Here is a 15,017-nt window from a genome sequence, read left to right as displayed (position 1 = left end):
CAAACTTTAAGAAGGGATTAAAATTCCTTAGGAATGCTGCCGTTTTCTGGTAGTCTTAAAACCATAAATGAAGAAGCAGCTGTAACTGTTTCTAAGTGAAAGGAAAACTCAAGAAGTATGTTTGCTCTTAGGCAGCTTGTCCCAAACCTATTATGGGATTTGAAGTCCCCATCCTCTGCCCCTTCTCCCATCCCCCATCCCCCTCCTTCCCGGTCCCCTCCTCCTCTGCTCTCTGGTCCCTTCTCCAGCCAAGTCTCCATTCTCTGGCTTCATTGTAGGTGCCTAATCCATTCGACCTGAATGGACAATTTCCACTATCTGGTCACAACACTGTCTTCCTAAATTCACTTAAATAAAACTCCCAGACCAGATCCTTCTAATTCCAAATATTATCCCAGATGTTTGGTCTGAGAGGTCCAACATTATTCCTTTTTAAAAAGAAGTCATAACAAGATTCACATTGGTTATAATTATTGAATCTACTTTCCTTTTTAAAATTTTCGTACTGAATCTAGTTTAAAAGCATCACAAATGTTTCATTTTTGTAAAGAGAATTAAGAAGAGCTGCCTTTTTTGTTACTCCATATGTTTGTAAGGTAGACAAGCAAATTTGACCAAAACAGTCATCTTGCTATATCAATTTACTAACATCAACATTAGCTAGAAATAACAACAGCCATTCGAGGAAAAGTTTCTGTGTACGCCTTATATGGAATAGAAATAGAAGTAATTTTTAGCCAGTAACATTTTTTTCTGCATGTCAAGATTTAAATGACATTTTGTGAAATTTTAAAAATTATTATATTTTATATTTTTGTACCTGAAATTTGACCAGTTGAAATTGCAAATCTGAAGCATGATGCTTCTCTGCATACATTGAATGTTAGGCATAACAATTATTTTTAAAAAGCTAGAAATAGAAACGTTCTGTTATTGAGTATCATGGTAAAAATGGGTTAAATGTTCTTCCTAATATGGCCTACCTGGATACATATGAGGTCATCTGACAGATCAATATATATGTAAACAGGATACGAGATCCCAGGCGCAATTAGAACATCAGATTGGAAATTCTTTATTCTACAATTAACGCAAAGGCTTAAAAGGAAAAACAGCACATTTCCAATTAAATCAACTAAGTGCAAGTTAGTTAGTTACTACCGTGTCCCATTTCTAACGTAGCTTTTGTTGGCACGCTTTAGGAAGTAAATATTTACCCAGAGAAATGTAATTTCCTTTTCATTTATTTAGAAATTGCATGAGCTGGTCTCTGCTTTCTAATTTTCTTTTTGCTAGTTAGGGTAGCAGAGAGTTTTCTCATTTTCTTCATTTTGATATTCGAATTGGAGACTTGAACTTGTGTATATTTGAAAGGGAAAGACAATATTTTCCAAATGTTAATTAGCAACTTTCTTTCTTCCTTGCACTATGTGTTCTTCAACCTTGATACAACATCAGTGTTTATTTCCAAAGTTATTTTGAATAACATCTGCTGATGAGAAGCAGGCAGAAAACTTTCATGTCGGTAAATGTAATTACTAATAATTTCATCATGATTGCTATGACTACAATTTACTTATTCTTAATTTATTTTTATAATGAACTGCTTCAGTAAAATGACAAATGATTCCATTAGTTAAGAAACTAAAATGTCAATTTACATGTGGTCTTTGGTGACTAATTTGCTGAGTTGAGGTTTTTGTTTTCGTTATGATAATAATATTTGGCTATGCTCTGTGAGCAAAATTTATGAGGTCTTAAATATTAATCTTTCGATTTACTGAAACAAGGTAATTTTCAGCTTTAAAATGTTAGCAGTTTCTCTTTCATGGTCCTGAATACCCAAGTTTTAGGCACAAACTTCTGCAACATTGTCATCCAAAAAAATAATGCTCACTTTGTTCCCTGGGATCAAAACAATTCTTTTTCACTAATGACTGCAAATATCAGCTCATTTCTAACACAGTTTCCAATGGCAAACATTACTCAATTGTCAGTAAAAGAAAAGGGATTACATCAGCATTCAGGGGGAAAAAATGTTGTGTTCCTTCTTACTCCACAGTCTATGTTCAATCAGCCCTTAGCTAATGGAAGCCCTCCAGTGCCGAGAAATAAACAAACACAGTTGGGCAAATAGTCCAAAATCAAATCTAGTATATAAGGTGGACAATACATAGTTAGTTCCATTACCGAATCTTCCCCTGGGAGTTGAGCAGCTTCAGAGCCCTTCTCATTACACACCAGCACCATCTGTAGCCGGCCCGAGCCTGATTTGGGAATGTATAAAGTACACGAGAAAAATAGAGTCCGCATCAGGAGCCAGAGAATCCTATTTCAAGTTTAAATTTTGCTTGTGAAAGATCATTTGGTCTTAGACTCCGCAAACAGTGGGCCTCATCGCTCACAAGGAGGGACGTATGTAGCAAGGATTACTTCAGATCAGGGAGAATGAAGGTAATTGCTACTGTCCACAGGGATATGCCCAGCTCTTGTGTAGCTCAGGGGAGTTACGGCATGGCCCCATTAGCTGCAGATTTGCTCCGGTTTCCCTTCAAATGGCAAGCACCCTTTTCCTTGTGGTGTTTGTCGCAGTGTTGTTGTTAAAGTGCATTATTTGATTCTAAGTTGTAAATGGAAAGGAAGCCGATGGCATCGGTATCCTTAAAGTCCATAGACACTCTGCATGTGTGCATGTGTGTGAATTTTAAGCAAGCTTCTGGCTCAAAAATGGAGCAAAAACTGTTCGTTGGCTAAAAAATAAACCGTGAATTGTTATTAACAGGAGGTGATGATGTCAGTCATTACTTCCTGGGGACTAAAACACAGGGACATTATTACCAGTTTTGAATAATGCGGCAAGGTTATGTGTAGTACTTCGATGGATATTTCTTATTTTGCCCAAGATACGCCACCTTCCAGTTGGGCAGAAGTTGTTTTAGCAACGTTTTCTATCGTCGTTTTTATTCTCATTCCACCTCCATCCCCCAACGAGCCCCCACCCTCATCTAGTATCAAAATGTCTCTGGAAATCTGATTCTCTTCCTTTTTTTTTTTTTTTTTTTTTCTTCAACGTTTTTATTTGTTTTTGGGACAGAGAGAGACAGAGCATGAACGGGGGAGGGGCAGAGAGAGAGGGAGACACAGAATCGGAAACAGGCTCCAGGCTCCGAGCCATCAGCCCAGAGCCTGACGCGGGGCTCGAACTCACGGACCGCGAGATCGTGACCTGGCTGAAGTCGGACGCTTAACCGACTGCGCCACCCAGGCGCCCCTCTCTTCCTTTTTTGAATCACACTCATACAGAACTGCAAATGATTATGGTGTTTTGACTTCTGGATGCCATGAAAAGTCTACATGTAAATTTGAAGAGAGAGCACTTATCCATAAAGTGTCTAGGGATCCATTGGCGTGGCAGACCATCTTGTTTTGATGGCTCAAAGGAGGAACTCTGAACGGTGTTTCGATCCCAGCTTCCTGCCCAAGCAGAGGCTGTACTCTGTGCAATTCAAACCCTGAAAGTAGTACCGGGCCCCTAATTTAGGAAAACCCACAATCCCCATATGGTATCTCTCCCTTCCCTCCCCACCGCTCAGCACACACCACGGGTGGGAATCATTCATTGTCAGTAAGAGCCGACTTCGGCACTCGCCTGTTCCTAGAGGTGTTTCCAGCTTGCCAAACTTCAGATCCTTTTAATGACTCCGGGTGGCTGCGGGGCATTGATCGTGATCCCTCCAGGTTTGGTAGGAGTCATTAGGACCCCAGGCTTGACTTGGCAGTTGTTTTGCTGTGGGCAAAAATTTTGTGTGGGGAACGTTGTTGTTGCTAATGGTGGTCTCCCTGCTCCATTCTGTGAGCTGGACCTCTGGCCTTGTTTAGAATTCGACTTTTCATATTCTTGGCCTTGGATGAGAAAAGTTGACAATCCTTCAGGACACTGGATGAACTCCATTCACATCTGTTCTTAGCTTCAAACCTTGTTCGGTGAATCTCCCTCACCCTAGATTCCACTACTGATTTTTTTTTCATGGTTATTTAGATCCTGAAGTCTCTGGTAAGATAAACTATCTGGTAAGATAAATTCAATCTCATTTCTCTAATTTTCTGGTTGCGGATTTGTGCAAGTTACTTAATTTTTCTAAATCTCTGTTTCCTCAACTAAAAAATAGGTATGATAATGGCAGTTGTATCATAATATCACTGTGAGTGTTGAGTAACTTGATCTATGTGAAGATCTTTATCAAGCTAGTACTCCATAACTGCCAACTATCATTATTAGTTACTTAATAATAACCTAACCTGCATTACAGTTTGCCTTTTGCTTAAGATCTGGTCAGTAGTTTCTGATCCTGGATCATCCCCACTCAGTTCTGATCGTTTTCATGGTAACACAAGACGATGTACCTGAATACCATTTATCCACAAAAAGACAATAGCTAACATTTACCATGCAGCTCCCGTTGCCAAATACAGAGCCAAGTGCACTATAGGCAAATCACATTTAATCCTTACAAAAATGTTAAAGTATGAATTATTATTGCTACCATTTTACAAAAGAGGAAACTGAAGCTGTAAAAGTTAAGTAATATGCCCAAGTATATGGGAAGCAGATGGCAAGGTTGAGACTTAAACCTACCTTTGTCTGTGTCATAGATTGACATAGATGTACCAACACCCATGTCCTCATGTCCTGGCCCCACAGACTGTATTTCCCAGCCGCTTACGGTAAAGCATCTCCCCGTAACTGGGTTTTAGCCAATGGAATGCGATTGAAAGTGATGTGCACAGCTTCAGAGCCTGACTCCTTAAAACCTCCATTTAAAATCTTCTATCGGCTGGATGTCAGTACCACATGGTAAAGCTGGCTGAGTCTGCATCAACCTAGATCCTTGAATAACTGCGTGGAGCACAGTCCTTCCTGCTATCCCCTTGTTTTGCCAACTGAGCTGGAGCAAACTTGGTTTGAGCTGGAGACATATGCTTTGTAGCCTTTTGTTGTGTTTTAATCGCATCTGATGTTACTGTAACTAATACTGTATCCAACGCCAAAGTATTCTATCTCTGCTGTTATATTACGCGGGCCTAACAACTAGCCAGAAAAGTGTCACAACTTGCTGAGTCCCATAGAAACTGTTGAAATGCCTCATAAGTATGTTGCCTCAACTTTGGAATAAAGGTGTCCAAGCTTTTAACTCATTATTTCAAAGTATTATAAAATGCAGACCTTGACTTAGGGGCTGGTACATTTCAAAATTTTGTTATTTTGAATATTCCCCAATTACCCAAAAGTGGTATGAAAAGGAAATAGGCCATTTTAAATCATGGGAATCGATCCTTTAAAATTAATCTTTTAAAAGGTTCTTGGGACGCCTGGGTGGCTCAGTCCGTTGAGCGTCCGACTTCAGCTCAGGTCATGATCTCATGGTTCGTGGGTTTGAGCCCCGTGTTGGGCTCTGTGCTGACAACTCAAAGCCTGGAGCCTGCTTCAGATTCTGTGTCTCCCTCTCTCTCTGTACCTCCCCTGCTCACGCTCTGTCGCTCTCAAAAATTTTTTAAAAAAAGTTAAAGAAAATTTAAAAGCTCTTAAAAATTAGCCATAGTAACCACGATTTTGTACCTCTATACGTAATTGACACACCTTTGAACTGAAATAAATCTTGGTTTCCCACACAAAGAGTCATTACATGTTTAAAGAGTAGTGTTCTGCCCAAATCCTCTGCATGTTGGGACCCATTAAGCATGAAAATGTCTTACATACTGCTTTTTCATAACACATTGATTAGCAACAGCAATCGTGACAAGGAACTACTGCTTTTCTTCCACAATTTATTCAGAACTTCTCGAAATATATTTTTTACTTTCCACTCGTGTGCCATCGAAGGAAGGTAATATACTGTGTAGTGAAGATAGAAAAGTTCTGAAATCAGGCAGTTCTGTCTTTATATCTTGTATCCTCCATTTACAAGCTCTGTGACTTTGAGAGATTTACTTAAAATCTTTTGGTTTCATTTGTCTCCTTTCTTAAAAGAGGGACAATGATTATACCTCCTTTAAACATTGGATCTGAGGAGAAAAAGGTCACTTAAGCATATCAACTCACACATAACAAGTGCTCAATAAATGCTAGCTTTTGCAAGACTACTATTAGGTCCAAAATTTTTCAGAAATGTTGTATTTCAAATAATCTGTACATTTTAAGCGCTATGCTGTCGGACATTTCAGATGGAAAAAGTCTGGACTGTATTGTATCCACTACATTTTCATAAGAAGACACACTGTGAATGAAAATGGTGTGTTTCATAGATATTTCCAAGAGATTTGGAGTTTTTATTTCAGATTCCAGGAAGCAGAGATTTAATGGCTAATATTTAAATGACAGGAAAGAAATTTTTCATTTGGGGTCAAAAGCTTTCTCCTTTTGTTAATGTAATGATGTCAAAGGATGGCAGAACCCCATTCCCCAAGTTTAGTCTGATCCCAAATGATGATGAAATAGAATATTCATCAGTTCTCTCTTCTCCTGAGAATAGGAAATAATGAGTCTCTACCTTTTATTTGGTGATTTGTGGAGGGGTGAGGGAGGGTAGGGGGAGGTTGGTCCTTTTCTTTCTTTTCTTTTAAGAGCTAGAACATTTCAGCACTCAGTCTTCTACCCAATACCTACTTGTCTTGCTTTCAGATGCATTATCTACGGAATTACTCCTTCTTCAGCATGACTGGAGGCACGTCTTGAATTCTGCACACACACACACACACACACACACACACATATATATATATATATATATATATATATATATATATCTCCAAGTTACAGACATCGAGAGTTGAGTCAGGAAGATATCAACAGGACTTGTGTACCAACTGCGGGCATTTTCTGACCACAACGACCTATCTTCCTGGGTCACTCCACTGCCACATGAAGAAAGTTCTGTAAAGAAAGTAGTTCCATATGATTCAGCAGTACTTTTCATTGGGTAATTCTGAACCTCCACTTTAACCTCTGCCCATTCAATTGTTTCCTTACAGGCAACTAAACTCTGCTTTTCCCCCACAAACCTCATTCTCTTGCCCTCAAAATGGCCCTATTTTCTCTGTCTCTATTTCTGTGGATGGCATCATCATCTTTTCATTAGCTCCAAATAGAATCTTTAGTCATCTTTGACTCCTTCCTCCCCTTCAAGTTCTAAAATCAGACGCATGTTGCTGAAATTTCACTCATATTCAGCTTCCTACTCTATCTTCATAGTTTCTATAGTCCAGGTTACCCACCTGTCACAGAGGCTGGCTTATTACCCTATATCTGACCCCTCTGTCTTTATTCACTTTCAACTAACCCCCTCCCCACCAGGTCCCAATTTATTCTCTATCCCATTGGTATAATTCTCTGTCTAAAGCATGAATGTGGTACTGATATTCCCTTTCTTAAAACCCTATGTCACTAATATGTATCACTATATAAATATGTCACTGTATTTTCCTTTCTGCTGCACTAAATCTTTCCAAGTTGTTAGACCTGGGTTTTCTTGAACAGGAGAAATTGCAAGAGAGAAAATAAGAATTTCTTGCAGAAAACTGCTTTTGCCAACTTTTGTTTCCCACAGTGTGAGCACATTGAAAGGATTATCCTCTTGGGCATGTGGGAGGAGAGCTCCTTTGAGGACTCAAGGTGTCATGAACAACACCAAACACTAGAGGATTCTTCTCTTGCAAAAAGCTTTATTTCTTGGGTGAATTGAAAAAGATCTGTCATAGACGATGCTGGCAATGGAATCAGTGGTGGGCCTGGTGTCAGAAGGAGCAGGCAGTAGCCACTTTAGGGCAGAACCGCCATCAAAGGTACGGTTCTCTGGAAACAGATTTGAGACAGAATTTGGTGTGCAAAATGTTTATTAGGGATCAACACTGTTAAAGAAAGGAAGGAAGAGTAAGCAGGATTGGGTAGTGGGAGCAACTTATTTGTGGTGCAGGCTAGACAAAACCTTGGTCAACCCGACAGTGAGCTCTGTGGTAAAAACTGCCCATCAGAGATGTCTTGCAAGACAAGCTGCCCTGGGAAGAGTATGACCTGGGTGTGAGAGGTTCTCTGTGGCTGAAGCAGAGCCTGTAGGAACTGAGCTCGGGAGGCTCCCTGCTGACCATACCCTTCACTGTTGCACAGCAGGCCCCTCCATGAAGACAGACTGGGGCGAGCAACCCGCTGTCCACCATGATCACGCCAGGGCCATTGGGATCTGGCCTGAGGGAGAGCCTTATCACTGTAAACTGTAAACTTGTGGGAGGAGAGCGACTTTGCTGTAAGACTGTTTCTCACTCTCAAATAAGTGTCAAGTATAATTAAGAGTAAAGTTCTATTGCTGGTAAAAGCAATGCCTCTCCAGTCTCATTGACTTTGAGCATTACAGATGGAGACGGTCAAGGCAAAACCCACAGGAGCTAAAGTCCACCCTCAGAGTACCTGGCAGCTTGGCAAAACGTGTAGACTCATCACCAGCCAAGGTGAGTGCCAACAGCAACAATTCATGTTCACAGATAAGTGCTTCTAAAATTTTTCAAAATTGTTAAAAATAGATAAACCTGAAGGTTGATGGGGGTGGGGGAAAGGGGAAAGCGGGTGATGGGCATTGAGGAGGGCACTTGTTGGGATGAGCACTGGGTGTTATATGGAACCAATCTGACAGTAAATTATATTGAAAATTAAAAAATAAAAATTTTCAAAATTATCAGCAATACCAGGAAAACAAACAAACAAACAAAAAAAAACAAACCAGGCATTCTGAAGCCAAGAGGTTGGAAGTTAGGTCCAAAGATTTAAATATTATTTATGGACAATTCTGTGCTATTTGGGTTATAGGAGTTATATATTTGGAAGTTTGCTTTCCTTTCCAGATTATGTTTCACAAGATAGAAATTATCTCTTATTTATTCACAAGACATTAAGTACCCAAGTCAGTGAGATGAAAAAATTTAATTTGTACTTTTATATGTAGGGTCCCAAATTCTCATAATGTACTAATATATTTATTAATTTATTAATTTTAATTTACTTTTTTTATTCTCTATAGAAATAGTTTTCTTTTCTTTTTTATTAAAGATTTTTTTTTAATGTTTATTTCTGAGACAGAGAGAGAGCATGAGTCAGGGAGGGGTGGAGAGAGAGGGAGACACAGAATCAGAAGCAGGCTCCAGGCTCTGAGCTGTCAGCACAGAGCCCGACGCGGGGCTCCAACTCACAGATTGCAAGATCATGACCTGAGCTGAAGTCGGATGCTCAACCGACTAAGCCACCCAGGCGCCCCTTATTAAAGATTTTTAAATGTTCCTTTATTTTTGAGAAAGAGCACACACATGCAAACAGGGGAGGGGCAGAGAGAGAGAGAGAGAGAGGGAGAGAGAATCCCAAACAGACTCTGAGCTGTCAGCACAGAGCCCAAAGAGAGGTTGGAACCCACAAACCATGAGATCATGACCTGAGCTTAAATCAAGAGTTTGGTGCTTAACTGGCTGAGCCACTCAGGCACCCCCCAGAGTTGGTTATTTTAAAGGAATCATATTTTTAAATAAACATATGTATACATTTAAAATATATGTTATCTAAAATGTGAAGAAATGTTAATGGAATTGCAAATTACCTCAAACAGTCTTCATCTCCCGAATGTGTATAAGAGGAGGAGAAGGGGGGATTCCATGGGCTTGTGTAATGCATGTGTGAAAAAGAAGGGAAAAGATAGAGTAACAGTTATATAGGGACCTCTGGGTGGCTCAGTTGGTTATGCATCTGACTCTTGATTTCAGCTGAGGTCACGATCTCATGATACTTGGGTTCGAGCCCCTCATCGGGCTCTTTGCTGAGAGTGCAGGACCCGCTTGGGATTCTCTTTCTCCCTCTCTCTCTGCCCTTCCCCTGCTTATGCTATCTCTTTCTCTCTCTCAAAAAAAATGAATAAATATTAAAAAAAGAATAACAGTTATATAAATAGGAAACCTGCCTGAGAAACCCACTCTTGAAATAAAAATGCTTAGAAAACCTTTGATCAGATTCTACAAAATAAAGAGATTAAAAAGTTGGAAGTTGAAAATGAATTGTTACTGTATGTCAGGCATTGAGCATACAAAATGATTAAGACAAGGGAGAATTAAATGAACTCCTTGTCATATATAATAACTTATTTTTGTATAGTGTTTTCATTTATCTTTTCCCATTTGAACAGCCAAATGATGAACATAATAATCCTCACTTTACATATGAGGAAACGGATGTCAGATGCTTAGTTTAGAACATAAAGATGACTTTGAATCTATGAGAATTGATGGGACATCCTTCCTCCTATGTCAGGGTAACTAGCTACTGATTTTGAGTTTAAAATATTCTTAAATCGGTATATATGAAATGGTATTCACGCATCTTTTAATTTATTCCGTCCACAAGAATTTAGTGAGCTCAAGGATCAAGGGCACCCAGTGATGCGAATATACAGACAAAATAGATCAGATTCCTGTCCTGAGATTGACTACAGTGTGAAGCATAGGACTGTGAAGATGGAGCTGTGGAACGTTGTAGAATGTGGTCTTTAGTTAAACCTAGGAAGAAGGTAAGTAAGAAAGGTCCATGAAGATGACCCCAGGAGAGAAGCATCTAGAGTAAAGCGACAAATTGATTTCTCCTCATGGAGTATCTGATATCAAATCTTTATGTGGATGAACTTGGAGTAAAAGGTTGGAAAGGTAAGAAGCCATACCTCAAAGGATGCTGTCTGAACTATGGGAAAATTAATTCTGTGCACAAGGAGGGCCAGTAAATCGGGATTTTAAAGCCAACACCCTCACTGTGCAGAATCAGTTTAAAGCCAACACCCTCACTGTGCAGGAATGAAGAAAGTGCTTCCATTTGGGACCGCGGGTGGCACTGAGGAAAATTAAGCCCTAGCAAGAATCAATGGGGAGATGCTGTAGTCCAAACCAGCAGTGCATGAGTGTAGAGGGAGTCTGGGGGTACAAGTTAGGAGCTATTTAGGAGACAGACTCCACTGGTATGATAGAGGTAGAAAGGGTATTAGAGGCCATTTATTCGACTGGATTCCGTGATAGATTTCAAATAAGAAGGCTTAGTGAGGGGCACCTGGGTGGGTCAGTTGGGTAAGCACCCAGTCTCGATTTCAGCTCAGATCACGATCTCATGGTGGCGAGAGTAAGCCCCCCTTCAGGCTCCATGCTGGCTGTGGAGCCTGCTTGAGATTCTCTCCCTTCCTCCTCCTCTGCCTCTCCCCTGCATGCACGCATGCTCTTGTTCTCTCTTTCTCTCTCTCAATAATTTTGTAAAAGAAATTGAAAAAGTTAAGAAGACCTAGTGAACAGGAGGTGAGATGCCTTTTCTCTGCAACGAAAGGAACACAAGGATGGGTTTATTGGTGGGAAACTGTGTTGGACTGATCTGTGAATGAGGAGGCCAGATCACCTGCTACAAGGAACACAATGGCCCGGGGTGACGGAGGTTTGGCATAACCTCTGTGTGAGGTGAAGAGCAGGGTGTAAAAAGATCTCTATTTGGTATCGTGGGCCCATCTTAGGGTCCTTGTCACACCCTTGCAGCATTACACAAATCAAGGTAACTCGTCTCTCAGGGCCCTCAGCACCTCAGTGCCTGAGCCAAATGTGCAAGGCTGTGCAGATCCAAGTCTCAGCTGTCAAGGGACAGATTCACAGAAGGATGGGAGTGGAAATGTAATTCTAAAACCTCTGAGCTGGGTACAACAAGAATCACGGAGGATTAGAGCTGAGACCGGAGGACTTGATGAGACAGAAGATTGGATGCCGAGGGGGTACAGATGAAAAGAACCAGAAAAAGGAATGTCACGTCAAAGAGAGCATACTATAAGTTACATTGTCAGAATGGGTACGGTATTGTTGCGCGTGGTGCAGTAGTCTTGGACGGCATTTTATTATGCAGAATGCATTATAGAGGTAGAAAGGACGTTAGAGGCCATTTATTCTTGTCCCCTCTTTTTACAGATGACGTAAGTGAGCTTTAGAAACCAGGCAGCGAGCTAGTGAGGAGCTGAGGAGTGAAACACTGACTTCGCCAGGTCGTCTGCCTGCCCCAAATATAGCTAAAGTTCTAACAAAGAATTGTTAAACACTTACTAAATGCAAGGCACAGCAATTGGCACTGAGTGATACATAGTCCCTATTCTTAAGGAATTTACTATCCAGTGTCTTATTGAGAATTCACATGATGTATTGATTAAATCAAACAATTATTAAAGTGATATTCAAAAAATTAGGAATCCAAAATCCCTCCAATAATTAAGTGAGGTTTGCCGTCAGTGTGTTGAATAGTTGCCTTTTTTTTATGAAATCACAATTTTGTATCACTAAATGAATAGATAGTGGCACAATTTTTATGTTCTCGGTCCTTGAACCATAGTTTCCATGAATAATGCCTGCTGAAATCAACATAAATCAACTAGAAAGTGATTTCACGTTTTTACTTTCCTGTCTACAATACTAAACTGTGTTCATTGTTTCCTTAGATTTCCCTTCTAACTTTCTGGTCATGCTGCAATTGAAACTGTGTGCAAAATGCTTCATTTTTTTCTTCTCGACAATTATTTTTTATGTTCTTCACTGCTGGTGAAATGACCTCTACCAATTGTATCATTTTACAAGAGGCAATCAGGAGCTTTACCGGAAAAAAACCAAATATTTTATTAAATTAATTTAAAAAGAAATATTTGAACATGAAAATCTGCATAGTATAAATATTTTATATGGGAAATAGCAATAAAAATTAATATTCAGTTATATTATTCATATGTAAGGGGGGGGTGGAATCTACTAATTTGGAAGCCATGGTTCTCCTCCTAGAATATTCCAAATAGTGTACGTAGAATGATTTTGCTGCACCATATTTTAAAACTTGCTTATATTAACTCTGGTTTACTGTTTTTAAACTATACTAATGATTATATTTCTCACATATTTTCTTGAATGCTCGTATACCACAGAGATATAACAGGTAAATAAATTAATGTAAAATTCTCATAACCGCAAACAACCAAACTGGACAGAATGCAATATAATACATATTAAATCTTCTCTGTAAAATGTGAGACAAAGATATTTATCAGCACTTCTTTTTCATGTGCGTGCTGCAGCATCTAAATGGGCCTGGGCAGCTCCTGGCTACATTGGCTACTCCATGGGAATGACTTCAGTCCTCAGGAGTAGAAGTGCCCTTTGGGTTTGACTCTCAGAGCACTATTTAGAACTGTCCAAGCTGCCTTAATGGCTTGACCAATTTAGTTCAGATTCTCCGAGTTCTTTACTTCCACAAAATAGTCTCCTCTGGGAGGATCATCAGATTGAAATGATTCCTGAGCCCATCTTTCTTTCAACTTTTATTTTTTGCTACCAACTTTTTGTGCAGAACACAGAATGATTAAAAGTAAGATTCTACAACAGAGTTTCAAAGATCTTACCACCCTTACCTATGTGTTTTAATGGTGCAATCAATCAGCACTGAGCAAGCCCTGCAAAATGTTTAACCCATGAAATAACTGTTAAATAAGCTTGACTCTCTCTTTCTCAGAGAACATACAAAATATTGTCGACACTGGTGTTAGGCCATCCTTGCTGTTCGCTCAAGAATGAATTCATGCAATCGATTAAAATAACATGTGACACATAGAGACTTGTGTCCTTTCTAATCATAGCATATTTCCAGCTAAAGGAGTAATTATTTAAGCTACAAGTAGTCAGTGGCTTAGAGCAGTGGTCTCAAGATGTTGTCACTAAACTAGCAACATCAGCATCACTGGGAATTTGTTTAAAAGGCAAATTCTTGGGCCATACCCTTTTGGAATAAAAAAAAAATCTCAGGGGTGGGGCCCAACAATGATCTATTTTTAACAAGTCTTCTAGATTATTTTAATGCAAATTAAAGTTACATAACTACTTTAGAATTCACCTTGCCAAAATAGGCCCATTTCTTAGGTCAGTAAGCGTTGCTGTATGCAATAAAACATTGCTAAAGGAGTCACAGGCTGGAGAGTCTTTTTTTTTTTTTTTAACGTTTATTTATTTTTGAAACAGAGAGAGACAGAGCATGAATGAGGGAGGGCCAGAGAGAGAGGGAGACACAGAATCTGAAACAGGCTCCAGGCTCTGAGCCATCAGCACAGAGCCTGACGCGGGGCTTGAACTCACAAATCGCGAGACCATGACCTGAGCCGAAGTCGGACGCTTAACCGACTGAGCCACCCAAGCACCCCGAGAGAGTCTTTGATAAGTCTTAGATTCCTACCTAGCAATGAGTAGGAACACCCAAACTGAGTATCACTAGAAAAAGTTCAGGCAAAATATTCTTTTATTACTAGTCACACTATCTTTCTATTACTCTTAATCCTCAACTTGCAGATGAATTTCACACCCCAATTTCAGGATTAGTGTATAGAGCTCTAGGTCTCAGTTCCTGATCACTTCAAGGGGCCCAAGATGTTGCTCAGAGATAGACCTAGCAAAACAGAACCCACAGCATTCTAACCTGCTCGTTATGGGAAGGCAGAAAATGTTATCTGACATTTAGGTCCCTGTTCTGTGAAAAGAAAAACAAGTATGGGAAATACCATATCTACAGATCATGAAATTAACTCAAACTACAAAACAAAACCTAGTGTAACTATTGAAAATCCTTCACAGTGGATAAGTAAGGGTAGTTTAAAAAAAAAGTGAAGACAATTTATCTTTAGTTTCTGTGACATTCAAAATGTGTAAAAATTTGTAGGTAATTGCTTGAACGTGCTTCTACTCACGTGTGCCATTTCTCCTGGACGAAAAATTCAGGGACGTGGGGAAGAAAGTAATTCTCCTAGTGAATCACTCCTTTATTGCCCCTTTTTGGGGGGACTAGATTGCCAAATTCAAAGTCAGGCAGAGAAGTCAAATTTATTGATCTTTCACTTGAAATTTATTGTTAGTAACATGGCTACAAAAATTATAGCAAATAATGAGCTAGGCTG

This window comes from Lynx canadensis, chromosome C1 (assembly GCF_007474595.2).
Source record: "Lynx canadensis isolate LIC74 chromosome C1, mLynCan4.pri.v2, whole genome shotgun sequence".
Classification (NCBI taxonomy): Eukaryota; Metazoa; Chordata; class Mammalia; order Carnivora; family Felidae; genus Lynx; species Lynx canadensis.
This window is presented reverse-complemented; position numbering follows the sequence as displayed.